The 26,094-nt window shown below is 37.3% G+C and overlaps 2 long non-coding RNA genes across 7 annotated transcripts in view; one reads left to right on the plus strand and one right to left on the minus strand.

Moving 5' to 3' along the window:
• The window catches only part of LOC108166731 (uncharacterized), a 54,933-nt gene that overhangs the window by 5,024 nt on the left and 23,815 nt on the right, over nucleotides 1–26,094 (plus strand). The gene's annotated exons all lie outside the window — the stretch shown is intronic.
• Nucleotides 1–26,094, minus strand: LOC103472360 (uncharacterized). Of its 6 annotated transcripts, XR_534841.2 has the most exons (9): nucleotides 26,048–26,094; nucleotides 16,534–16,593; nucleotides 16,268–16,351; nucleotides 15,266–15,441; nucleotides 13,393–13,412; nucleotides 9,001–9,130; nucleotides 4,906–5,095; nucleotides 3,879–4,132; nucleotides 1–754 (listed from the first exon to the last, which is right to left on the minus strand). It is a non-coding gene; the product is annotated as an uncharacterized LOC103472360 (long non-coding RNA). The 6 variants fall into 6 exon arrangements; XR_534842.2 differs by lacking the exon at nucleotides 13,393–13,412 and having other exon boundaries at nucleotides 3,879–4,077; XR_534840.2 differs by lacking the exon at nucleotides 13,393–13,412.

A 26,094-nucleotide genomic window follows, 5' to 3' on the forward strand; every position in this document is an offset into this window, starting at 1 on the left:
TATTTTTTTATGGGAAGTTTATTTTTGAAAACATTTAAATTGCACTAAAATACAATGGAGTGTTAAGACAACGTAACAATTGCGGAAGCATAATTTGACAAAAATGCTTTAACTTTATTAAATAACCATTGCTTCTCACAATAATAAAACACATTGTCTCCCAGTTAAGAGACAACAGCTCACCAGTGACGTATTCACTCATTTATTTTTGTGCCAGCTTATTTTTGTTGACCGTCATTCTCCGTCTTGAACCACACATCAACAAAGTTGAATGATCATAATTATCAGCTTTAGAGTAAATAGATGAACATTTTGCCTTACATCAATGGTGAATCTTTTCAGTATAAAATTGTAAGAATACACTTTGATCGTTTGAGCTGTGCGATTAAAGAAACAACTGTTTAACTTCGCAAAGTTGGAAGTAATCTTGGCACAAAAAATGCTTTTCGAAAAATGTTGCGCATAAAATACAGATAAAATGAATTTAGCAGTGAATAAGGCATTGTGTTCCCTACAACAACAACAATAACTGGAGTACTGCATGTGTGGAATTGAAGACCTTTACTTGAGAGCATTCTTGGATGGGTAAATTCCTCAGGACATTGAATTTATCAGAAAACTCATTATCAAGAAAAAAAAAAAAAAAAACTGAGGGCGCACCACGGAGCAGATTCTTTCTTGAGAGTCTCATCCAAGGTGACATCGGTTTTCTGAGATTCTCCCGAGTGATTTAGAGAGAAAAATTCTCATGAATCTGTAATAGAAAAGAAAGAAAAACAGCTTTGATCCAGACAATCAGTTATTCTGTCAAGGGGAGAGAAAAAAACCCCTGGCTTCCACAGGGTTAATTGGTTTCATTGAACAGGTCAGGGATTGTGTTAACACCTTTAAAAAATTTCACCAGAATTCTTAGGAATATTTATTTATTTTTTTTTAACCTTTCCTCCAAATAACATTTTGAACAAAATGTGGTAACATTCCCAGTTGTAAAAGAATGACATATTTGCATATTAAACTTGCTATAACAAAAGACAACCCCACTTAATTTCTAAACATTTGAAAATAAGATCAGCCTTCTTTTTTTTCTCCCACAGCAACTTTCTAAATGGAAAAGATTAGTAGAGAGAATNTGGGGGGGGGGCTGAGATGCGTAATAGGATAGCAGCAGCTGCAGTGCAGCATCATATACAGGCACCGGGTCTGGAGAGGCATCTTATTCACTGAGGTATTACAGAATCCAGCCCACACTCTGGCTTGTTGCAAAGGAGAGGTAAGTGGGCGAAAACTGACAGCCTCACCTTATTCCTGGAGAATAAAAATGAGAGTTTCCAACTTGCACAGAGTGCAGTGCGAGCATCTTGACAGCGTACGGTAACTTTAAAATCACAATGCAGAAAACAATGCTTCCCAATAGCAGGTTATAGTGCCCAGAACCCCCCTCTTTTAGACTGAGCACATGTTCTTTGTATTTTTGTGGTTTGTTTTTCAATTCAGCCCCTTTTGGGTTGCAGGACTGAAAAGCAAATGTTGGCATGCAAGTGGAAGAAATTCAAAATAATTTGCTATAATGTTTTTGCTAACCAGTCTGACAGAAAATCTTTTTATAGTGTACGGTATCTGAAGGTTGATCCCAGAACATTATTTGCCAACATGCAGACATTTTCTAAACTTTTTTTTCCTAGTCTATTGGCTCTCTTAATATGAATATAAACAGTTATATTATTCCTGTCATAACTAATAAAAATAATATATCAACTAATATTACTCTGACCATTTAATGCTCACTTTTCCATTTATTATCATCTCGTCCTTTTATTATCACGTATCTCTAAATTGCTGTGCATACCCTCAAATTTTAAGGTTGCATGAATTTCAACCAATTAATGAACTAACTCATCATGCCATTTATAGTTATGATCTTTACAGTAAAACATTTTTGCAGTAGCTCTTAATAAACATACCTCCAATCTAAAAGGTTTTATGCAAATTGTTTATGTTGAAGTTTTGTTCCACGTTCCTTGGTAATAACTTATTTATTTGCGTTTATTAACGTTGTAAATACAAATTAAAACTGAAGTTTATAATAGTGGGAAGTTTTCTCTGCAGCCTAAATGTATTTACTGAGAGCAATAATGGTTAAAACAGGTTTAAGTATGACTGAATAATATTTGCATGCACCTCCGAAGCTGATGCAGGTGGGGTTCAGTACTTTGTAATAAACATTTTATCCGTGCCTGTTTTGACAGTTGTTTGTAGATGAGGATGAACAGGCAGATACATAACTGCAAAAAGGATTGAATTAGTGGGTTCAGGGGTGGAAGGAGTGGGGTAGTTGTAGTCTTAACCAGGTTCAGAGAGGATCAAAGAAAGACCCAAGAAGGCATTAAATACCACAAAATGCACAAGATGAATTTAAGAGAGTTTTAGAAGTTTAGCAAAAACGCAAACTGGAGAAAGACGTGGCTGAATGATTTAAATGGATTTGCATAAAAAAATAAAAAATAAATCTGAATTAAACTCATTCTAAAATGAACGGTGGCAAACTATTTTTATTCTGCTGATACCTAAAACCCAATGAAAGCATCCCACTATCATGACCACTGACCCCAACCCTGACACATGAACTTCCAGTTCTAGCAGCTACATTTTTATTTCTTTAACTAAAGCAGCCCTCTGGACACAGTTGCTCCCAAACAGATCAGCGAAATGACTTCTGATTTAGACAGATGTCACACACAGCAAAAGCAGCCCAAGTAAAAAGCTATGAATTGTTTTACAATGAACGCCACATGAAGACAAGCCTCGGGAACAGGAAGTCATTCTAAGGTGACAGAGTACAGATTCTAGTTAACGGACTGCAGGGGAAAAAGAAAAAAAAAATCAGCAAAACATGATTTTTTTATAGTATAGATCCTCAGTTGGAACAGAATCCACTCTGGAATGAACTGTTAATAATCCATTCATGTGTTCCCAAAACTGTCATTGTGACTGAGAGCTTAAGGCGGCCTCCTTTGGTTTACTTTTTTTTTTTTTTGCTAATTAAACAGCTCAGAGTATGAAAGACTTTTTGGCTACACAAAGTTTTCTCAGTCTGGAGATTTAACCTCCTGAGCCAAATGGTACCCAAGTTTGCGAGCCGACTTCCTCCTTTCTAGGTGCTCGTTGTAAAATTTCAATTTCAATCAAATTCCAGAGCCTCAGCTGCCAGTTTCATCTCCATCCAGCTGGATGACCCTGAACCAGTGGAGAAGAAACCTCCTCTTGACTGCAATCAAAATATACTGAAGGGCTGAGCAAAAAGTGTATTGAAATGTATCCTATTAATTAGTTTAAAGCTGAAGGTTTTCATATGAAGAAGCAGCATTACTACACAGTAAGCCACTCTGACAGGTGACTGCAGATAATACGTTCAGATTGGCTTAAAATGTCTTTGCATCAGTAACCAGAAAACCAGATTGACTTTGAATGAGAAGAACATGGCTGCCAAACAACTGTGACTCCTTATCGGGATGTCCAAGAAACAATAAGTTGAACAATTGGACACATTTTGTTAAAGCAGCTGAACGATACCTTCAGGACAGTAGCAGAAAAAAATAGTTGAAGGACATATGCATTAATTTTTTTATCTGTGGAACCAGGGTTGGGAAGTTACGTACACCCAACATCAAGTACTTAGCTGTATGTGCAAACTTCTGGCTTTCAGTAACTTACACTGTATATACAGTCACTGCCAAGCATTGCTGTGATTGGCGGTGATGCCCCTGGTCCCATCCATCATCATCACCCAGCCTGCTATACCTCACTCGCAGGCCTTACTTCCGACTTCCCCCGAATCATCAGCCAGATGGCCCTCGCCAATGTTCGCTCGCATTACACACCTGATATGAAGCTATCCGTCATCTGATAATGACCAAGCTGTGGCGGTCCCCCAGCTGGGGCCTCTGCTGAAGCACTGGGCACTGGCGGGTATCAGGGATGGGTGGTTGTGGGGCGACGCACAGCCTGACTGCCCCTCTGATGGATTAGTGCCAGGTAGTGTGGACGGGGAGGGGGTGTGAGGGTGCAGAGGGGCGTCCCCTAATAGGATTCACAATTGCCCAGTGGAGCATGGAACAGGTGTGAATCACAGAGACTGGGAAAAGAGAGGTGTGCATCTACTGAATTCAGCAAAACACAACACTCTTAAAATGTTGTCACTAGCTCAGTTTATGAAATACACTTTTATACACTTTTTTTTATTATTATTTGTCACACTACAAATAAAAACTCGTTTTGAAGACCAGTAGTCTGAATTCTGACTTTTGTATTTAGTCTCAGAATTGTGACTATTTTTGAGAATCAGAATTGTTTAATTTTTTTTATTCACCATCAGAAAAAAGATCCAGTCTTAAAACTCAAATCTACCAAATTTGGCTTTCAGTGTTGATAAAATGTACGTTTACAAATCCTACAGCAAGGAAGACAAGGTTATGTCATTATTTTTATATGCCAACACATGGTTGACAAAATGTTGCACATAGATTGACACAGAATTAGAATTCTAAGATTAAAGCCGCCAATTCTTTTCTGTATAAAAAAAAATGACATTTTACAAGCGTGAACGAAACACAGAATTTCTTTTACCCAAATGCCTGTCATCTACACTTTTAAATAAAATCTGCTGTGATGTAAATGTTGACTTATTAAGCAGTTCGATGGACTACTTTGCTTGTTAACAATATCTTGCTGTCGCAGTGATTGACAACAGAAAAATGTCTTAATGGCTCATGTTGAGCCTTATTTAGCAGTGTTTCTGACTTGCTGCACAGTGAGGGAAACTGGCACCGCAGATACATGCGCTTGTGCGCGCATACAAACATGCAGTAAAACGACAGCTCACACACACACAGACAGACACACACTTACTTATCGGCAGTTCTCATTAGTAAAGTTGGCGTGTTGGAGCTGCACGGCGGCCCCTGCAGCAGTCTTTGAGAGTCGGAGGAACCATTTGTCAGCGGAAAACAATTAGTGGAGAATGATCCGTCCCATTGGTTTTAATGAGTACAGTCGGGTCACTCCACTCACAGCAGCATCACGAATAGGTCATCAAAGGCTGAAAACAACACACATCCGTGTCACACTCACTCACAAGAGTAGGGGGAAAAAAAAAAAAAACACCACTTCCTATACACTTCCATTTTTTTTGTCTTTTTACTGCTTCAAACGGCTATTATGTGGATATTTATGCATATATGTCCACAAAAAGTGGTGCAACCACATAGAGAGACACCTGCTACTATTTCTCATTCCTTTCAAATAATCCATCTCCTTACATCAGCGAAGGCATTGAGAAGTCATCATGGTAAGTGGAGTATTATGAATAGAAGGTTTCTGTACAAAATATATGGCCTTGGGCAGTAATCATGGTGTAATAGTTGAGTACACTACAGTAGCATTAATGGAAGCCCCAGTGCACGTTTTTATGTACTTCTGTCAAGATGGCTACCTTGGTGTAGAACATTGCATTACATTCAGTACGTCTGATTTTCTTTGTCACTTGCAGCACCATCACAATATGTACACGCCTACTAAGAAGTTGCTTTAGTCTTTACTCCTGTTGGCTGTTGCTGCATTGGTTTTATTCCAAGTTTATCCAAGAAATGGACAAAAAAAAAAAAAAAATTGTGTGGGATGCAGTTGTATGTGGAGACTTTAAAATTATTACAATTTCCTGTTGCTGTTCACTGGTATAAGGAAAATGTAATAGTTGCTTTTTTGGAAACTAAAAGACCTTCACCCATCACCCATATTTAAGGTAACAATGGCTTAAAAAGTACAGCTGGCAAGCTACAAACAGGAAGTCTGTTAAAAAGCTGACTGCAGGCTCTAACCGGGCAGATTGTGTGGCTGATCAAGAAAGATTACTAAAAGTATTAGTTTGTAAAAAGCAGAACTTTTACAACGTAAAATATGGAATATATTCTTCTCAATGAGAACATTTACTTTAAAATTACTTCTAAATTTGGTGGTTGTTTCTTTTCGCTTGAATCGTTCACCACTGCATGCATTTAGGAAAAACAGAAAATGCCTATTAAATGGTAACGACTTTAAATTTCATCTTACCACTCGTGACTGAAGTAGATTATAAGCCCTGGTTTTCCAAATATGTTTAGACCACGTGACCATTAGTCGCAGGACAAGCTAGCTCAATGGAGCAAATAAAATATTTTTTAAAATGTTATTCTTATTTTTGGAATATGTTATTTTCCACATCAGATCAGCTAAAAAGGTTCATTAGTGGCAAAAATAGACTCTCACAAAAATCTAAATCTGATTATCCCTTGGTTTTAAATAGCTGCCAACGTACTCTGCCTCAGGACTGCCTCTATATTTAGATCAATTAAGATCAATTACTAACCCTGAAGCACATAAACCAAAGCAGACTGGGTCATTTTAATTAAACATGGCATAAAGTAGATGTATAATACAAGCTATCCTCATGCTACTTGTCGCATCTGCTGAATTGTAATTTTAGTCATTTTGTTTGGATTAGAATAGTGTGTTGCAAACTTTTTTAACAGCAAGTATCACTGGTAGATTTTTAGAGCTATTGCCACGCAGACAAAGATTTTACAAACTGAAGCATAATTGGAGTATTTTTTTTATGTTGTCATGACTTCTAAAAATAAAAACAATACAAGAAAGACAAAAGACAATTAACAAAAAGGCCCTGTGAAGTTTTAATTGTAAGTGGTAAAATCAGACATTTCTCAACAACTTTAACATCCAATCTGTTTCCCTTTTACACAGAAAAGAAAAAAAAAACCCAAACAGCTATTGTTGTAATAAATTAAGACTTTTGAGAAGTTTCTGATTAAACAAACATTTGCTTAAGTAGATATTTTTGTGTATTGCGTTTATGAGAAGAACTATATCATAGTTACTTGTTTTTATTTAACTTACAAATAATAAAATGAAAGCATTTCTTCACAGGACCACAAAAGATCACATTAAGTGCAACCAGTGGTACTTGTAACTCAGATTGAAAACCATGGGATTAGATGATATGCAGCATAATAAGGTAATTAAATATTAACAGTTAGTCCAATACAACTGCATACTAACATTAAATCTGGCATTTTATGCAGCAAAAACATCATATTTCTGTGTCATGTTAAAGAATTTATCACCAAAAATAAAACATCAAGACTTCTAGTTTAATCTCTTTCTTTTCTCAGTTGCATGACCTCATATACCCTTAAAGCTAAAAGTATCAAATCAAGCAATGAAGTTTGATTTTGCACCATGTGAACATAAAAAAGTTAAGGATCAGCCCATTACATCACAGTCCATGTAATAAAAAACACACAAAAAAAACAATCTTCCTTGTACATTTTTCTATCTTCTCTGTTCTTCTGTAAATTACTGAAAAAACAGTTGGCTCTCCAGTGGTACTTCAGAACATTTCACAATGTAAAGTGGTGTAACTATTACACTCCTTGTCAGTGTGTAATAGTTTTGGTCCGAGTAGAAGAAAATGATGAGGCACGAAAAAATAGAGACCACCAATGAAAACATACAGAGGTTCAAAGAGCGTTCACAGTAGTAAAAAAAGGGAAAATGTTCAACAACATCACCACTTCAGTGTCTTTAATGGGTACATTAAAGGAAAGAACCCACTGCAAAGAACCCACATGGTGTAAATGTAGCCTCCATGTCCCCCTCGCTCCATCCCAGTCCGATTCCAGTGAAAAAGAATTCCACAATGGTTTGTGAGAAACACTGACAAGTAAAAATGGGCTGCTGATGGGAGCTAGGCTGCTGAAAGTGGGAACACCCAGAAGCCCTCTATTCTGTTGTTTGTATGAAACCGTAAACCAAATTTTAACTTAGGTATAGTTAAACAGTAAGCAGGATGGTTTTTATGAACAGGAAAAGCCTCACAAACGATGCGAGAATTCATTAATCAAAGTCCCTGTATTAGATTTACTGCGGTGTGTAGTTTATTTATTCTTTGCTGTGCAGTGTGGAAAAGCTGACAAACTTATTCCAGCCAAGGTAAACCTGGATTTGACTGCTGGAACATCAGCGAGCTTTTAAAATTTATGATGCTTCTTCCTCAAACTTTGGCAGAAACAAAGCATTGATTCAACTACAGTACAGATGGACTCTATCTACGACTTCAAACTAAAGTCCCAGTAAGTTCTCTACAGTAACTGATCATCTTTGAGTGATACTCTTATTCTACTATGAGACACTTTGAATTATGACTTATTATATAAAATGGGTTTCTTGATAAATCCCACATCAAAATGCCCTGACATTATAACATCATTAAAAAGAATAACCTGCATTGTTTTGTCTTGACTTTAGCTAACAGACAGTAAAATTTATATTAGAAATACCATCACTGGCTTCCTACCATAACATGAATTTAGAATTAAATTTAATAAATAACAGCAAGTAACCCCTTCAACATGTTTCAACCATAAATTGTGAGGGATATTATTGAGAATTGGTGAGATATATAAATACGTTTATATTTTTTACAAGCAGAAATTTGACAGACATCTACTTGAGAGCATTTACTCTAATAACTAAATCCTAGTGGATCAGTTTCTTCAAGAAAAAAAGCTCCTTGTTAAAAATATTCCACGTGTTCATTTAATTGCAGTATAAATCCATATGTTATGTGAAGGTCTCAGAGGTTTGTTAGAGATTAATGAACAAACTGGAATAAAGTAAAATTCAAATTAAAGTTATAGTTTATAAAACAATATCTAAAATCAATACTGATCTCTAAAGTGACTGGTGTATTACCCGTTGCTCACAGCTCCCTAAAAATATGGGCAAAGCATCTATTTCAGACAATAAGAACGTTATAACCTGAAGGCTGCAACAGATCTGACTGCATTCTACCTTCACATAATCTCTTGCAAAAGCCACCAGGCTGCCAAGCCACACACAGGCTGTCTCTAAGCTACAATAAAGCAGTCATGCACATATTGATGCTCTTACCTTTTTTTGTTTTCAGCAGGAAATTTACAGCATTTATATCGGCTGCGTTTATTCGCTTTCAAGACGAAAGCAGACTCGTACGGCAAATGTCTGGTCATTCTTTTTTTTCCTCTCCTGCCAGTTAGAGGCACTGTACAGATAAACATGAAATTATATATAAACATCCTTCTTTAATAGAAATGTTTGACATGACATTTTGAAACGCATCGCAGAAAATAATAACCGAAGCTGAGAAAAACATGCACCAACTACACGTTGTTTTGCAGGGGATTTTTTTGTCTCATTTTAAATGCTACAGATGAAACCTAGACCTTACAATAAATGTCATTCCTCTGACAAACAACTGACAGTTAAATGTTAAAATCAGTTTCTTCAGTGAAACCCAATTCTTTATTCTTTTTGCCTTTTCTGCACGAAAAAGCGCACAATGTATATCAGCGGCTGAAATTACATGTCAGAGCAATCGGAACCACATAATTAGAATAGTGACAGAGGTACTTTATGCTGATAATGTGGCACAGTAATTAACGGGAAATATCATGACCTGAGTGCCGTCGGCATTTGAAAAAAAAAAAAGTCATTAAAGTAAGAGATTACACAGGAAAAGAAATGAAAGGCTATAGAAAGAAAGAAAGAAAGAAAGAAAGAAAGAAAAAAAGAAAGAAAGGAAGGAAGAGAAGAGTCAGTCAGCTGAGGTTAGATGGGTTGTTGACGAGAAGAACTAATTTATATGTTTTAGTTCAAAAGTCTTTGGTCATCCTTCAAGTATTTCTCATGGTTCTCTGGTAATCGTCTGAGTTCTGTGTTTTAGTCCCTCTGCTGTGTCTCTGCGGCAACAATTACCTGCAAGGGCGGGAATTTATCTGCCAACCATTAACTAATCAATCGCCGTACATGAAGACTAGCAGTGCTCCCACTCAGTGCCAGATTGTCCATCTTGGTTTTGGTATTTCAGCCCTTGCTTTTTGCATTGCTTTCACTGAATCCAAGTAGATTACATTCTCTTTCATTGTGATGTACACTAACTACTTAACACTTTGGCAGCATGGAGTCACTGTGGATCAGTAAAACAGTATTTGTTTGGAAATAGGAAGGTTGTTCGGTTGGATATTTTCTGTCTTTTCATTTATGACCTGAAAATTGCCTCGAGTTTGAATGGTTCAATATAAATAACCTTGCTTTTGATCCCACCTTTTCTTGTGATGTTCACATAAGCGTTCATTTGCTCACCTTCTGTTTTAGCTTGAATCTGTATGGCTAATTTTAGAAGTTAGCTCTTTGGGAATCACATTTTGGTAAGAAATAATATAAGAGGAAGTAGAATCACACTGTTTTTTTAAACAAATTGGCTGCAGTAATGCAATAAGGTAAGCTCTATGCTACTCTGTGCTTTTTGTGAATTTAGCACAGGTTTGAAGTTAATTTGCTAGTTTAAATGCTAAAACTAGTCTGGGGAAAAAAAAAAAAAACTTGATGAGTAGACTGCTGAGCAAGAATGAATGTTTTTGTATCTTCTTCTTATAATATGCAAAGACACGGCACAAGCGTGTTGAATAGGACCCACCTGTATCTGGAGACTGGCTGTCTCTTTAACAAAAGGGAGAGGGGAAAAGACTAAGACAAAGAGAAAATAGAAAGGGAAAAATCTTGGTAATGACAAGCACTTCACAGCCAGAGCCGACCTCCCTCCGCCCACACACCCCGATGAGATAATTCTTCCTCCAAATTGCAATCAAAGCTCAGAAAAACACTTGAGGAGCAGGAGCCCTTTTAGCCATTAACTCGCCAGGTCCTGGGGTGCTGCTTTCTAAATTTTATGCTATGCACTTGTTTTTTTTTTGTTACTCGCTTAACAATCAATCTTATTTGTCTTTGTCCTCTGAACACCTTTGTTTTAGGAATTAGCAATAATAAATCTTGATTGAAAATAATGTTGGAAGATTTATGCACCTATTCAGCTTTAAAAAAAAAAATCTTTCTATGGTATTTTTTTTTACAGGGTGTCAAAATTCCTTATAATATCAAAACTTTTTAACAGCTTCTGAATTGTTCAGGTTCTGAAGACGAAATTTGCAGTATGGATGTATGGAATCAGTCATGGATGGTTGTATGGATGGTTCATTGACTGACAGATTAATACAAGATCACCTTACAGTAAAAAAATATTTTCTTACATATCAAAGTCTAGAAAAAACTTCATACTTCAAGATGAAAAAGTCGACGCACGAAAACTTGATGTCTCACATGTTTCACAGTTTTTGCCTTTCGATTTTTCCATTTCTATTTTAAGGCAAAGACCAAGTCGAAATCTTCCAACCAGCATTCATTAATCGAGATGGTCACCCATTTCCGCAGAGCGTGTGGGTGTAATGATGAGGAACCTCGTAAAATGGAACAAGCACAATCTGCGCGGAGACATGAAACGGGAGGCCGGGGGTGTTTGAATGGAGCTGCTGTGTGGGTAGAGGTAATGGCTGATGTAATGTTTTCACGAACGGTTTGGTAAAGACGAGAACAACAGGTCAGAAGCCTTAACTGACTGTAAAAATAAACATCATGCCTTGAGAATAATGCGCTGTCCCATTTTGACATTCTGGTCGCCCGCCCTTCGCGAGGACTTGAAAGACCCTGACTGGCAGAGAAAAAGAAAGCCTAGTCCTCTGCATTTGGTGTCAAGTGGCTCTATTTGTCATAATTATGTGGCTGTAAAGGGAAAGTCTTGAAAAGGTCTAATCAATCTGATTTAATTAAGTGCAGTCAGTCATTTGAAATGAACAGAATAGAATTAATAGGCACATTGTAAATTTGCATTTAAACCCATGTAATTATACCAATTCAGTGGCCTCACAAGAACACTAATTTTCTTTCAGAAGAACAGAAAAAGAGACGGAAACAGTCTCTCCTCCTTTTTTTGATTCTGAATCAACATGCAATAAGCTTTAAATAATCCAGATGGTGTGTGTAGTTCATTGAATAAAACCAGAAACATGTCTACTGTTATACTGTTGCTGAACAGTATAATGGTTGTTAATAGGACTTGTTACTTCCTAAGGATGATTTATTGTGAATTAATTATAGAATTTTTTTCACTGTGAAGTAATTTTATATATATTTTTTTAACATTACAATTTAGTGTAAATATCCATTAAAACTATCGTCTCTACCCGGTTATCCTTACAAGGTCTCAGTGGAGCTGGTGCCCATCTTCAGCTGTCATTTGGAGAAAGGTTGAAATAATGACTGAAACATAGAAACACGCACAATTTGCCCTAAATTACTAGTCATACTGTATTATTCATCCAATTTAACCTTCATTTATGGAATAAGATTCATTAACTTAGGAGTAACCGTTTGGGTCAGATGATTGGATTTGGATAACACTGGCTGTTCTGGCAGAACAGTGATTTAAACACACATTACAACTGATTTTTAAATAGATAAATTAGCATAACTCTGTCTTCAGGAAGTCATGACATCATTGCTCCTCTATTAACCCTTTAGCAATGTTTTTACCAGCTTTTCACTGAGAAGTACCTCGTATAAGGAGCTCAGCAGGTCCGCAGTTGCACCAGATGTTTGCTAATTGCTACTGGCTAGTCATGCTCATGATGACGAGGTTTAAACTTCATTCTAAAACAATACAAGGTGTTATGCTTATTTGCTTTCTCCTTGACATCACAATGCGATCTCCTGACAAGATTTCCCAGGTGTCTTTGAGTCATTTCCTGGGAGCTTCCTTAATCTCGCAACCAATCAACAAAGTTAATTTGTTTCTCCAATTAGTTTTTTTTTTTTTTTTTTTTATCCTCAAGCTACACAGTTCAGGGTTTCTACACTACTACAATACATTTCTCCAACTAACTAGCAAAAAAAGCTCTCTTCATTTATCTGATCCACACAGCCAGCTTATTACAAGAGTCCTCTTATCTGGTATATTTCCTTCCAGTAGCGCTGCGGTGGTTACAAATGGGACTTAGTCTATCTGGCTTGGCGCTGATGAGGGGGGAAATGAAATTATGGCGATTAAATCTGACCCATATGCTGGTGTGCTTCGAGTGTGTATTGGTGCGTGCGTGTGTGTAGTTTTGGCGACAGGACTATTTTGTTGTGCTTATGCGTCTCCGTAATGTGGTGGATGACAGCAGCGAGCAGCTAGATTAAGAAATGAGGAAGTGTTTGTACCTCTGAAGGGAGGGGATAGGATGGAGTAGACCGCTTTCGTTTGTTCTAATTAGGTGATTTTTTCCCCCCACTTTTAAACTAATCTATTTGACTTTTTTATGTTTTTCTTGCAAACATCCCTTTCTTTGACCAGTTTTTTCTTGCCGCATCAGAGATGAATTGAACGGCTAGCTGAGGTTCAGGGTTATCATCAGCCATTGTATGATTTACCAGTCGGGTGATTTCTTCTCCTGTGGAGAAAAGAAACAGGACCTGACTGATACATGCCAACTAGCAGCTTTCCAAACCCTAAATTAACAGGACAACCAGTGCCTGTAGATGTACGACCACAATGTGAGAAGTTTATTTCTAAAATAAAAAACATAGGCATGAACAATACATAGACTTTGAGATCTCCAGGGACATATTTTTTCTTAAAAAAAAAGAAAATAACATTCTTGCTTTCAAGCATGGACACATTTTTGTGGATGAAAAGTGGTGCTTGAATATAGTGCTTCTAGATTCTGGGTTTCAGAGCAGTGGCACAAATTTATACCTGTCAAACTGGGTTATCTGTGGCATTTTCCTTAGATGCAAATAAAAAAATGGGAACAAATAGTTGTCTTTGAAAAGAAAGATGGTTACAGAATTTCAATTTTTTATTGCATGCAGCCATATGCAGAACCGTCCACAGCTACCGAAAGTCCATAGTCTATAGGAGTAATCTCATGCTGAAATTGTTTAAAAAATAGTGTTAAATGTTTTGAATTATAAATATGTTTTTAAATGTAAAGATCCAATAACATTCCTTTTTCAGGAAAAGCAAACTCCACACATTTACATTTTGGTGGTAGAACAGAAAATGTTTTTTTATGCTTCCCAGTGAGTTGATATATAGCATCTAATTGTTAAGAGCACTGGGTGACAATAAGATGCTACTCTTTGCTGCACTTTAGTTCCTAGATCGTAAAATCCACTTAACCCTTTCATGCATAGTGGTCACTACAGTAGACAGCTGTCTAAAGACATTTTCTGGTTCTTGTGGATTTTTATGTCATAAATGCACACAGACCACAAAAGTGGACACTAATGCATCATAAAATACACTATCAACTGCTGGCCATCAGCTGCAAATGCAAGAAATTATTTTTGTTATATCCAATATGGCCGACAGACAAAAAAGCATGCCAACCATCCCGGTCCCTCTTTCTACCGTAGACGACAGTTTCAGGTAAAAAAAAAAATATTGACATCAGATAACTCCTAAAGAACAATACCACTGATGTATTTTTCAAATAACAACTTTGTATTTGGAGAAAATTACAATTGATCACCTAAAAAAAAATAAAAAATTTAAGATTTTTTCCCTACCTTGTTTTATACCTTAAGAAAATTTTTTAAAAAATGGGAAAGAAATCCTGACACAAAGGATCATAATTCATAAATGAAAGGGTTAAAACACAGCTTAAATCACAAAACGGCTCAATTTTTTAATAGGTTATTAAATGAAATCATTCAAATTAAAGGTCAGATTTTTGTAAATAGAAACGCAAAAATAGTGCAATAAAACAATCTTATCATTTTACAGTGACAATGTAACAGCATTTTAGATGCCATTAATTTTGTTTTTTTAATTAATTCTCCTTAATTATACATTAATTCAATTTAGAATGGCAAAATAATCCAAAATGAAAGCCAAGAACTGCTTTATTTGTTACATTTATGTTCCCGTAAGTATATTCTGAGTGCTTCAGCCCTGTTCACTGCTGCCACTTATTCCATAAGCATTAAATCTTTGGTTGAAGACAGCCAAGGTCACTCAAGTGTAGCTTCTTTTTAAAATAACGGGCTTCGAGGCATGCAAGTGGTTGACAGAGAAAACATTAATATTTTAAGCCATTTTGAGAACCATTAGGCAGCTCTTGTGTTTGTGCCTGTTTTATTCTTGCCTGAAAGAAGCACGCAGTTATTGACTGTTAAGTGAATAAAGTGCAGTAGGGAGTAATTGTACAAAAGAAAACATGAATGCGCTGGGAACAAGGTGCTTTCAGGTCCAATTGTTTGTCTGGTAGTCTCAGTGGTCTGTTCAGGAGTTTTTACAAACCCAGATGCAGCCGTAGGTCGGTGAATGTGCCTCTCTTTTTCCAAGTTATGAGTTCATGTCAATTGTCCAAGCTCGGTTTCACGTGTGCGCACAACAACTCTAGTTAGGATTTCTTGGCCTGCATGGAAGCACATCTGCAGCGAGAGTCCAACATCTGGATCTCAAGTTTTCTTCCACTGAAAATATGAGTGCACAGGAGAGGAAATAAGAGAGGGGGCAAAAGAGCAGTGAGCTGCTCTCCAGCGGAGAGATGACATTTTGTTTTTTATTACCTCTTTCTACCGTTCAACTCGTCTTTTCTACCATTTATCACGCAGCTTGTTTTACAATCAAACTGGGACCAAGTTTAATGAACTTCACACTATTTCCTGTTACATGTTAGCTGATGCTTAGTCTCATTTGGGAGTTGTTTCCAGAGTAGGAAGAAAGGAACTAATTTTGTGTGCAGATCTTATACTGACGTTGTAATAAATACATGCAAAAGAACTCAAACAGCGCAGTTTAGGTGACAGATTCTTGAGTGTTCTGACAAGTCAAATAGTCGGATTGTTCAGGGCTCAATTAGCTCCTTCTGGCAAACCATTTGTAATAACTCAACACACACACACGAATGCATGCATGCAACATAGCAGTCTATTTGAAGTAAGGCCTCTGATTTGATCAGAAAGTAGCTAATTTTACTGAAAACTATTAAAACTAGAGTTGCATTGAATGAGTGGCTGGCGACTTGAATCTCATTATTCTCAAGTTGACTATATTCCTTGTGTTAAAATAAACATCCAATTCATCCTAGCAAAGGCAAAAGTAGCACAATGGACCTTGAGTTAGCGATAGCTATACAACAGTTCTTTACTGATTCAAACATTGACTTTTGTTAGCAGTAAACCAGCTCAAAGTTGTTCATCATTGTAAAGTGGATAGAAAATAATATGCAGGTCTCAATTTTTCTTTTAAGGAAATGAGAAAGGAAATATGTGTGGTGTTTGCTTTTAATCAGCCCACCAGTCCCTAAAAGGTTTCCCTTCCGGATAGCCCAGGGTTTAGCTCCATCCTTCTTCCCATCAACTCCGACCAGCTTCCCTGTCCCTGTTAAAGAAAAGCGTCCTCACATAATGCCGTAATGCTACCACCATTATGTCTTACTGTTCGGATTGTGTGCTCTGTGTGGTTTGTAGCATCGAGCCTACATCATACATCCAAGTCTGCTATGTGGTTTGTTCAGCTATAAAGCCTGTGCGATGTATTTTTTGCCATCTGTACATACTCACTATGGATGCCAGGATTTTCTGCAGAGCCCAGGCTCTTCAGACAGCGCTGACTGCGCGGGTCTGTAGGAATAATAAAACTCATGTTCAGAGGGTCTCACAGTACAGCAGCTAAACAAAACAGCAGGTCAGGTCATGAGCAGAAGAAAAACAAGAATCAGATCTGCTGTTTTCTCTATTTGAATAATTTACGTCTCATGGACAAAACTATATAAATATTGCTTTTCTCTCCTGGTAAGGAATTATTTCGTATTTCATTGTTTTCATATCTTTTTTTTCTTGTTCCTTTCTTCAGACAGTTTACAAACCATAATTTTATCGCTTTCTTCAAGGCACTAGTGAAAACTTTATCTCTAAGTGGGATGCGGTTGGACAACTCATCAAAAATGAAAGTTTTGTGCCGCTAGTGTTTTGCTTGTAGACCAATAAGTTTTATGTTGATTTCGTCTGACCATGGCACCTTCGTACCGAAATCTTGACTTTTTATAGCTTTCTTTCAGCAAAGCTTGGCCCAACTTCCATAAAGGTCAGATGTCAGCTGGACTGACTTTATAGCAACATCACTATAAATTGAGGACTTTCATTAAAGTTCTTGACATGTTAAAGTCCAGCTCACATTGTGAGACCTATACTTTGTGACCTCTGAAAAGTGTGAATGGAAATTTATTAGTTTTTCTGTTATGATTATAACAATCTTTCTGTGTATCCCAGCAGAAAAATAAATACCAATATTAGGATAGATTGATGTCTTGCTGAAAATAAAGCTTATTCTGTGCAGAGACAAAAATAAAATATTATGGAGACAAATAATATTTGTCTCCATAATATTTCTCATTACCTATGAATTTAACTACATAATTTCCAGAGATGTGTGATTTTGTAGTTTTGGCAATGGCACAGAGAGAAAGTTGTTCAACTTGATGCTGTTTTTAAATTATTGGGCAATGTTTGTCAAAATCTGGCATGGATTTGGGTGCGGACAGGTTCCACATGCAACTTAAGATGCTGCGTAAAATACTGTCAAACCCAACTGTACAAATAAACAGGTAGCTTCAAATTTGGCAGCTTGAAATGTTTACAATTTATAGTGTCAGAGACGAAAACACAAACAGTGAAGGCATCGCAACATTTGAGCAATGATACACCAAAAACAAAACCTTCTCATTTAAGCCTCTGCAAATGTAGTTTTATTCATTATAGTTTCAGAATTGCGCTTGCTAAATATGCATTGGTCAGTTTCATTAGATAAGTGCTTGATGAGGTATGTGTCTAACAACCTCAAGACTACAGAGCATCGAATTAAACCAAGCTGTCCAGATAACTGCAGACCTGCACAATCTTCCATAATGTGCAAATATTGCATTGCACTTTATAAAGCAAAATTTCTCTAGTGCATCCAAAGAGTTGCCTCTTCCCCATCAACATTAGAAACAGCTATCTTTAGTTTATTTTATAATATGTTGATCATTTAGGAAATTTAAACTTAACCTTTACTTAAAAAGCATGGAGAAAAATATTCTTCCCAGAATCATATAAACAATACAAACTCCCCAGCCCTTCTCTTCATCATTCCCTCATACACCTTGTCTTGTCTCTCTTTCCCAAATTCTTAACTTTGAAGACCATTAAGATAGTTTGACCATTCCACCTTAACCTCCACACCTCAATTTGACCAGGCATACAGGATAAATCACCTTCTACGGAAACCAGACAGTGGGGTCTCTCCTGTTTCCCGTTAGTTGCTATATGCTCCTTACCTATTTTTGTCACATTCAAATCATACCATTGACTCTGACTTATTCGCTGTTAACCTCATACTATGCACTGCATAAACTCATGACCTCTGTCAGCATGAGGGGGAGAAAAGCCAAAACAAGACAGATGACTGCTTTTGAGGAAATGACACAGAACAGTTACCTTCTTCTTATATTTCCTTTTAAGGTTCTGGTGGCTATGAGTGATGTGGGTAAGTATAAATTCATTCCATTCTTGGTCCCGTTCTCAGGCCTGGGATCCTGGCAGCATATTTAATGGTGACAAGAACATTTTTGGCCTGCAAACGGGTCGACTGAGGAAGACAAATTGGTTATGTCTGCCGCAGGAATAAGTGAGCTAAGGAAAAGATCTGTAAAATATATATTGTGTTCATATAGCACAAACTTATAGTGACCTCGGTCATGCTGACAGAGGTCACAAAAATACTTACTCCACACTGAAATAGACTAGCACAAAGCAGTGCATAATTGTGAAGTACAAATAAAAGCGTTGATGGTTTTCAAAGATCTTTTATCAGTAAAAATCTAAAAAGCCTGATAATTTGTATTCAGTCCCAGAGTTAATGCTCTATAGACCAACCTTTTTCTCAAATTAACTGTAGATTTTTTGGGATATCTCTACTACAAAGAGGACTTCTTACAGCTTTTATTAAACCATAGCCTTCTTCTTGGCAGTCTTACATGAAGGCTAAATGTGTGAAGTTCTTGAACAAACGTGCTTTTGAATGATTCTCCACCTAAGCTGTGGATCTTTGTCAATCATGTCTTGCAGGTCTGCAGTTGTGCTACAGTTTATATTAAAAAATGGTTTCACTAGTCTTGATTTTGATTGGCGGTATGAGAGTAAAGGGGGCTGAATGGAAATAAATCCATGGCCCTCTAATATTTGTATTTCTAAAAGTATCATGCACTACATTTTTAATATTCCAGAAAACTCCAAATAAGAGGCTAAAGGTTATGATTGTAGCATACTTTCAGAAGGCGCCACAAGAACAAGGTGTAAATTCATATCTCTTACTTTGCTCAGATATACGAGTGCAAAAGATCTTCGACCAGAGCGTAGACCGTTCTGCAGCACACTTTCTTGACAGACTAGCTAAATCAGACACAGTGACCTTTCAAGTTGCCTAAGCCATCGCGGTTTCTCAAAGATGTGGGAATTACTTGTCAAATCAGACAGGTAGAAAGGATGCTGACAAGCAGCAAGGTAAAGACGCAGGGGAGCCAAGACCAGCAATTAGTACAGATTGATTTAGGTTGAGGAGCCACCCACGTCCATCTTGGCAGGAGCAAAGTTGAGGTCGGCAGCTGTGAGGAGTACCGGGTTAATTGGCGGTGTGCAAATCTATTGAAGTGTGTGCGTTGCGTGCTAATATGTCTTTCCTCTTCTTTTATTGACTACGTATGACCAGATGTGGGCTAAATCACATACGTTACTGTTGCCACCCCCATTTATCCTCAAATACTAGTGGCCAAAATAATTATCATATTCATTAGAAAATGCATTAGGATATGTTATGGCTGATAAAGAAAAATAATGTCATTGACAAACTGAAGCTAACTGATAAAGAAATTTCTCTCCAAGAAAGATCTATCACAGATTCCTCTTATCGAAGTAGAATATATACCAGCTTAGTATAGATACATTACACACAGATATTAAGGTGTTCATCTCATTTAAATAAATATGCCTTACTGTTCATGAAATCAAGAACTCAAAAAAATACATTTCATAGATAAAAATTATTCGTCCATAGTTGTGTGACAGCACAAGTAAAGGGAAGACTGCTGACTTGACGCAGCTGGTAGTTCTCCACAAGGAGGATAAGACTACAGGGCTATAACAATTCCTCGAATGATTCAAGTATCTCAATTGTTAAAATTCGTTGAATTTTAATAATTGCCTCGAAGCTTTGTTAAATTATGCTTTTATATTTAGCGCACCGTGTTCGGGCCGGATCATGATTTGTGTTGGGCAGCGCTCTCACTTCCACCTGAGTTGTTGCTAAGTGCCAGCAGCACAATGTCAAATTTCCCATGTTTTTACCGTTTTTTTGGGGGGACCACTAAGCATTTTTAAATGGACAGACACGATGCTCGGAGTGCAACCGGTTACATTATGTGGAAAAAGGAACCATGAATTCACCTTAATTTAGACAAAAACTTGTTTTTAATAACTTTTTCCAAGAAGAAAACTAAACAAAACAGGCATTCTGCAAATTGTACTGCTATCAGTAATACTATCTTTAACAGACTTATCACATATGAAGGCTCTGAAGAGGCTAAATAATGCAGAGTCAAAATAAAACCTCTCAACATTGCCAAAAAAGTTCAAGTATAAAACTTAACATTCAAAGGCAAATACAGGATCCATTACAATAAACAATCCAGAGTTACTGAATGAAAACTTCCTGATAGCATGGCGGCTAGCTGATTACTGCTAGTTCTGAGTGGCTGTTTCTGACTGAGCGGAGTAATTATGCAGAGCAGGGAGGAGATTTATTATTTTTTTAGAGATTATCTGTCACATGTTAGGACAGCGAAAGTTTTAATACGTATGTAAAATGTATTTTTTTAAGTCAGATGCTGCAGCTTTAAGCAGAGGGTCAGTGTGAGAGTCACTACCAGGTGGAGCAGAAGCGGCGCTCCGTCTGTGAAATATTACTACCCGTAGCACGTAGCAGCGGTTCAACAGCGAGAGCAGAACCAGCGTCTTACATCGCAGCTCSAAGACTTAAATAATTTTGCGGGTTATTTGTTTAGCTTTCTGACCGTCATGCTAACCCGGGTGAGTGTTTGTAGCTGTGCGCTGCTTTACCCATCTGATCCTCCATATGACTTTTTTACTGCAGTGAGCCTCGATGTAGCCAAACTCCGTCAAGTATGGCATTGTTTTTATGTCGCATTAGCTTCATTATGTTGATGCATTTTGACGTGCTTCAATTTTCCGCCACAACACACAAACTTCCCCATTCACTCAGTGCGTTATAGTTCCACATCGCTTAGGATTTGTTGCTGCGTGTTTGCGCAGTGTGAAGGAAAGAGGAGATCAGCTGCACAGGCAGGCTGCGAAATGAGATGCAGGTGATCGGTATCGGCAACAAGAGCCATTGATCGCCGATCACGCACTTTTTCATGAAAATCGGCCGATTTTGATCGGTGACCGATCGATTGGCACACCTCTAGTGGTTAGGATTTGTTGGAATACATAGGGTATGCTAGATAAATTGAATTACACACTTAACACTCAGTCAATGCTCCCTTTGCAAAAATTACTACCTCAGTGTGTCACAGCACAAAGGTGATATAAAGATCTTTGTGTAAAAAGAACTTCTATGACTCTTGATTTTTGAATGGAATTAAATTACTAAGATGCAAAGACAAAAACCCCATAAACACATATTGGTTCATTACTTTGGCTCCTTTTCTCTCTTCTGTGCTTGCCTTCTCATGCTTTGCAATTACATGGCACTCACTGAGGTTCCCATTAATCAGGATGTCTGCATGGCGCTCACCAATTCATAACTGTCAAATGCAGTTGGAAAAAAGCAACAGGTCACCAATTATACACAGGGGAGCCTTGTAAGGTGTGGAAGACAGGGGTCTTAAACAGAGAACACAGCGAGTCACATCTGAGCTCAAGCACATGCAAGGCTAAATATACTTAAAAGCATCCAGCGGTGTATTCACACACAGAAAAAAATAACACAAGAAAACCCTTTTAAAAACACTACGCCACACTATGTGGCTCCAACCTTCAATTTTTTCCTCTGTAAGTGGTTTGATAAAACCTGAGGTGAGGAAAAGGAGGGTCACGGGACAGGGCAGAAAGAGGGACAGCTGGAAGGACAAAACAGCAAGCGCTCCAAGTTTTTTAACAACAGAACGACTAAAATGAAACTAGGTGTTTTTCCTTTACAGAACCAAGCTCTGTTTCTGCAAAGCAGCTGTGGCAATGAAGCGAATAAGAGAAAAAGCAATAGTAGAACATTTGGTATTTCGCTGGAATCTGGTTGCTACTCTGTTTAATGACCAACACAGATGACCAATGAAATGAACTCTGACATCCGTTGTCAAATAAACTTTAATGTGTTTTCATCTCATCCTGCTGAAACAGGCACACATTTCTAGGTTTTGAAACCTGTATGATTTAATTTTGAACCATAAACAAATTCATGCATTCTGCATTAAGGTTCGTGGAACACATTTACCCGCACAGTACAACAGAGGGTTTAAGACATGACTTAAATTCAGCATTTGGAGAGGAGAGCCAAGAGATATAATTGCCACCAGCTGTATCGAGTCTGTCAAGCTGCGAGTTCAGGTTTCAAAATAAACAGGCTTTTATGACTCATAGCGTCATTGCAGTGACGGAGCTTTGGTTCTCCCTGTTCAAACACAAATAAATAATCAAGAATACCCCCTCAACGTTCCACTATTACTGCTTTGTTCTTAGCGAGCCGTCACTCGGGAGAGAGTATGGTTCAAATTAGTCTGGACTGAGAAACCGAATTCTCTTTTATTTAAAAAAAAAATTCATTTGTTTATGTGTTTTTCTGAGCCTGCGTGCAACAGTGAGTGACACATTGCAACAAAGCGTTTCCAATTTTATTCTTTTTTAGATGAACAATGTGAGAATAGGAGAGCATCAGCGCCTACATGACTGACTGATGTTGTGGAGGGTCAGCTGACCGAGTGACAATGCTCGGTATATATCTGGAGATATAGGCAAAATGGCAATGTTGTTCAACAAACATCGTTTAGAGCTGACCCCCAGATGAGAAGTAACAGTATTGTACATCAAAATCCTCTCTATAAATGGATTATATCTCTAAAAAAGCGAATATGTTTATTTGTTGTAAGAATAACAAGCTCGTGGACCCACCTTTCTTGTGCTCTTATCAATAAAAGCCAGCATCTCTGTTCATATACAAAAAAAAACATACAATCTCAAGAGTGCAAAGTGTGTATTCATACAAAATAACACAACTAGTTTTATTGGTTTATGGCTACAACATTCACGCAGTTAAGCAAACACAAACCCCTCCATCGTACCCACCCCTCTCGTCACATGTACAATTATCGACTCAGGACTCTGAGGCCAGTGTCAAACCTCTGCTGAATGAAGTGCCTCACGTTGGCCTGTGTGCATTTGCAGCCAATCCTTTCGCCGTCCAGGATGAATGCTTGGGGAGCTTTCTCCTCATTTCAGCAGGTAGAAATTTGAGAAACTGATGGCCAAATTATAGCGATTCTGCACAAAGCAGACAGGTTAATAGCTCGAGTAGAAGACAGGAGATTGAGAGCGTTGTGAAAGTACATGCAGAGAGATCAGTGTGTGTTTGAAAAATAAGGAAATATCAGCTGAATGAAGCAGAAGACGGTTCATAAAACAAAACATCACAGTTTTATGGCTTAATGCAATAAACTCATTATATTTTTCATAAAAGAGTTCTGTCTTTTTATTATTCTAACCACTAAGCTGTATAATAAAATGGCGAGGTGTGTTAGAGGAAGGATGAATTATGTGTGCATCAGAGCTTTTTGGTGAACAAGCGATACAGTGATAAGACTGATGACACAGTGTTGTTTTTGCCCTAGTGCTATACGAAACATGGTTGGTAAATTATATGCAATATGTGACATGTAGGTCCAGTGTAAGTGTTTGCCGTTTTAAATCATAAACAAACGCAATATTCTACACAATATGGGTAAACACTCAGCTGAATATGGCTCCTGAGAGAAGTATTTTGTTTTTCCTCAAAGTCCACCTCATTGTAACACAAATGAAAAGGACACACAACCATGCTCACACATAAATCAAGGCCCCTTATTTATTTATTTTTATATATATAGTTAAACTGAAAATCTTTTAAAAACCTAACAAATTGGCATAGTTTTAAATTTCCCCTGATGTAGGTTGTTTTATTCTTCGCTAAATGTTAGCAGAACAGGCTGGAGGCAGAAGGATTTATTCCTTTTCTAAGAATAGATTATTTCAGGGACATTTAACGGTAATCATTTCTGGTATTGACAGATTCCAAAACCTGCTTAAAGTACTTAAGATTCATACTTGCTTTCTATGCATGGAGTTGAATGCAGCAGCTTCTTTTATGCATAGATAACAGCCAAAAGGCAATCTGTACTGGTGTTGTCCTTGCATAGCGAAGAAAGAAAAGATTTTTTTTTCTTCACCAGCGTTTGATAGAAATAGACAAGACTGGCTGGTGCTGAAAATAAGTAGCAGTAGCTTGAAAGGCAAACTGTTGTGGATGCAGAAACACATAGAGCATAATTTATATGTTTGGATTTGTTGGTGTGACCTATAAAATAAAAGTGCTTGTGTAGACCTATGGCCAGCTGGAGATGCTGTCTTACATTATTGTGTTTGCGCTCACCGATTTGCCTTCTGCAGTTACTGTACCGCTCTTTTCTCCTTCGAGTCTGCTCAGCTTTGTAAATTGCTTCATTTTAGCCTTTTGACTATAAAATGAAGCGTCTCAAATAAATTGCCTCTTCACAAGCGAAGGTTGGTTTTTGATTCTGACACATGCAATCACAGTAAGAGCACACTATACTCTCCAATCGTGCAGTCCATATTCAAGCTTGTCAATTTGGCCAATTTCAAAGGCCCGCTGATTTCAACCTCAGCAGCATTCCCCCCTTTAAACTGCCTCCTGCAGTACCCATCAGGCAAACCTAAAAAGTGGTTAAAAACACTCAGAAAGATTCACGGAAATCACACTTCAACTGCTTCTAAAAGGAGCCAGACACATAAAAGTGTTAAAAAATTGAACAAGGACATAATGCTAAAAAAAAGTGATGGAACTCTCGGTCTTGGTCAGATTTGCTGTATCTTTTGACCTGTGCGCTTACTAAAACATCCACTTTTCAGGGAAGTTAGAAAACATGCACTTGTTGAAAGCAACAGCAATTCTAGCGTATTCAAAAGAACCCGAATAGAAGAGGTTCTTTTATAAAAATAAAACTGTTATTTATAGCTGCAAATGTCGTCTCACTCGAAGCAGGCTACGCAAGGGTTCTCTTTTAAAGATTCTGTTGTAAGATTTCAAATTACAAAATCTATTCACAGATGGCTTTTAATTCTCTAAATCAAATTAGGTTTTTTAAGTTAGTGTTTTCACTCAAAAACTTTGTCCCTTTTTCTGAGCTTTTGTATTTATAACTGTCAAAATAACTATGAATTTGCTCATATTTTTTAATAGCTTTTACTATTTTTATTCTGCACAAATAAAATATACCTTTATATTTAAGCATTTTTAGCTTTTAACTATATCCATTGTTTTCACAACAGAACAATATTTTATCTCTTACACAAAAAACTCTAGACTAGCTGCATGATTGAAAAAGGTGTAATGCTCCTTTAACATCACCAAATGGCATAACAATATGATTTCTCTGGTTTTTGCAATAACTTCTAAAGAAATGTCTGTTTTTACAAATAAAGGCCCCAAAACAATGTCCCCCGTTTGAAAACCGTTCCAAAAAGTGCAAAATACAATAAGTTCCAAGTGAATTCAATAGTCTTTCAGCTGTTTCTCAGCACACATGTACAAAGTCCGCTGGCAGTAGCATTAATTAGCCCTCAGAAATATGCCGTTTTCTGCACAACACTAATTAGAAACTGCATTATGTAACTCATTAGTTGACTAAAGATTCAAAAACCTCTTCAATTCTTAAAGAATACCAACATATGTCCATTAAAATAATTTTTTACTTACCTATGATATAGAAAAGATGAGACACTCACGTTGAGGTTTCTTTAGGA

This window comes from Poecilia reticulata, linkage group LG11, assembly GCF_000633615.1.
Source record: "Poecilia reticulata strain Guanapo linkage group LG11, Guppy_female_1.0+MT, whole genome shotgun sequence".
NCBI classification, from domain to species: Eukaryota; Metazoa; Chordata; class Actinopteri; order Cyprinodontiformes; family Poeciliidae; genus Poecilia; species Poecilia reticulata.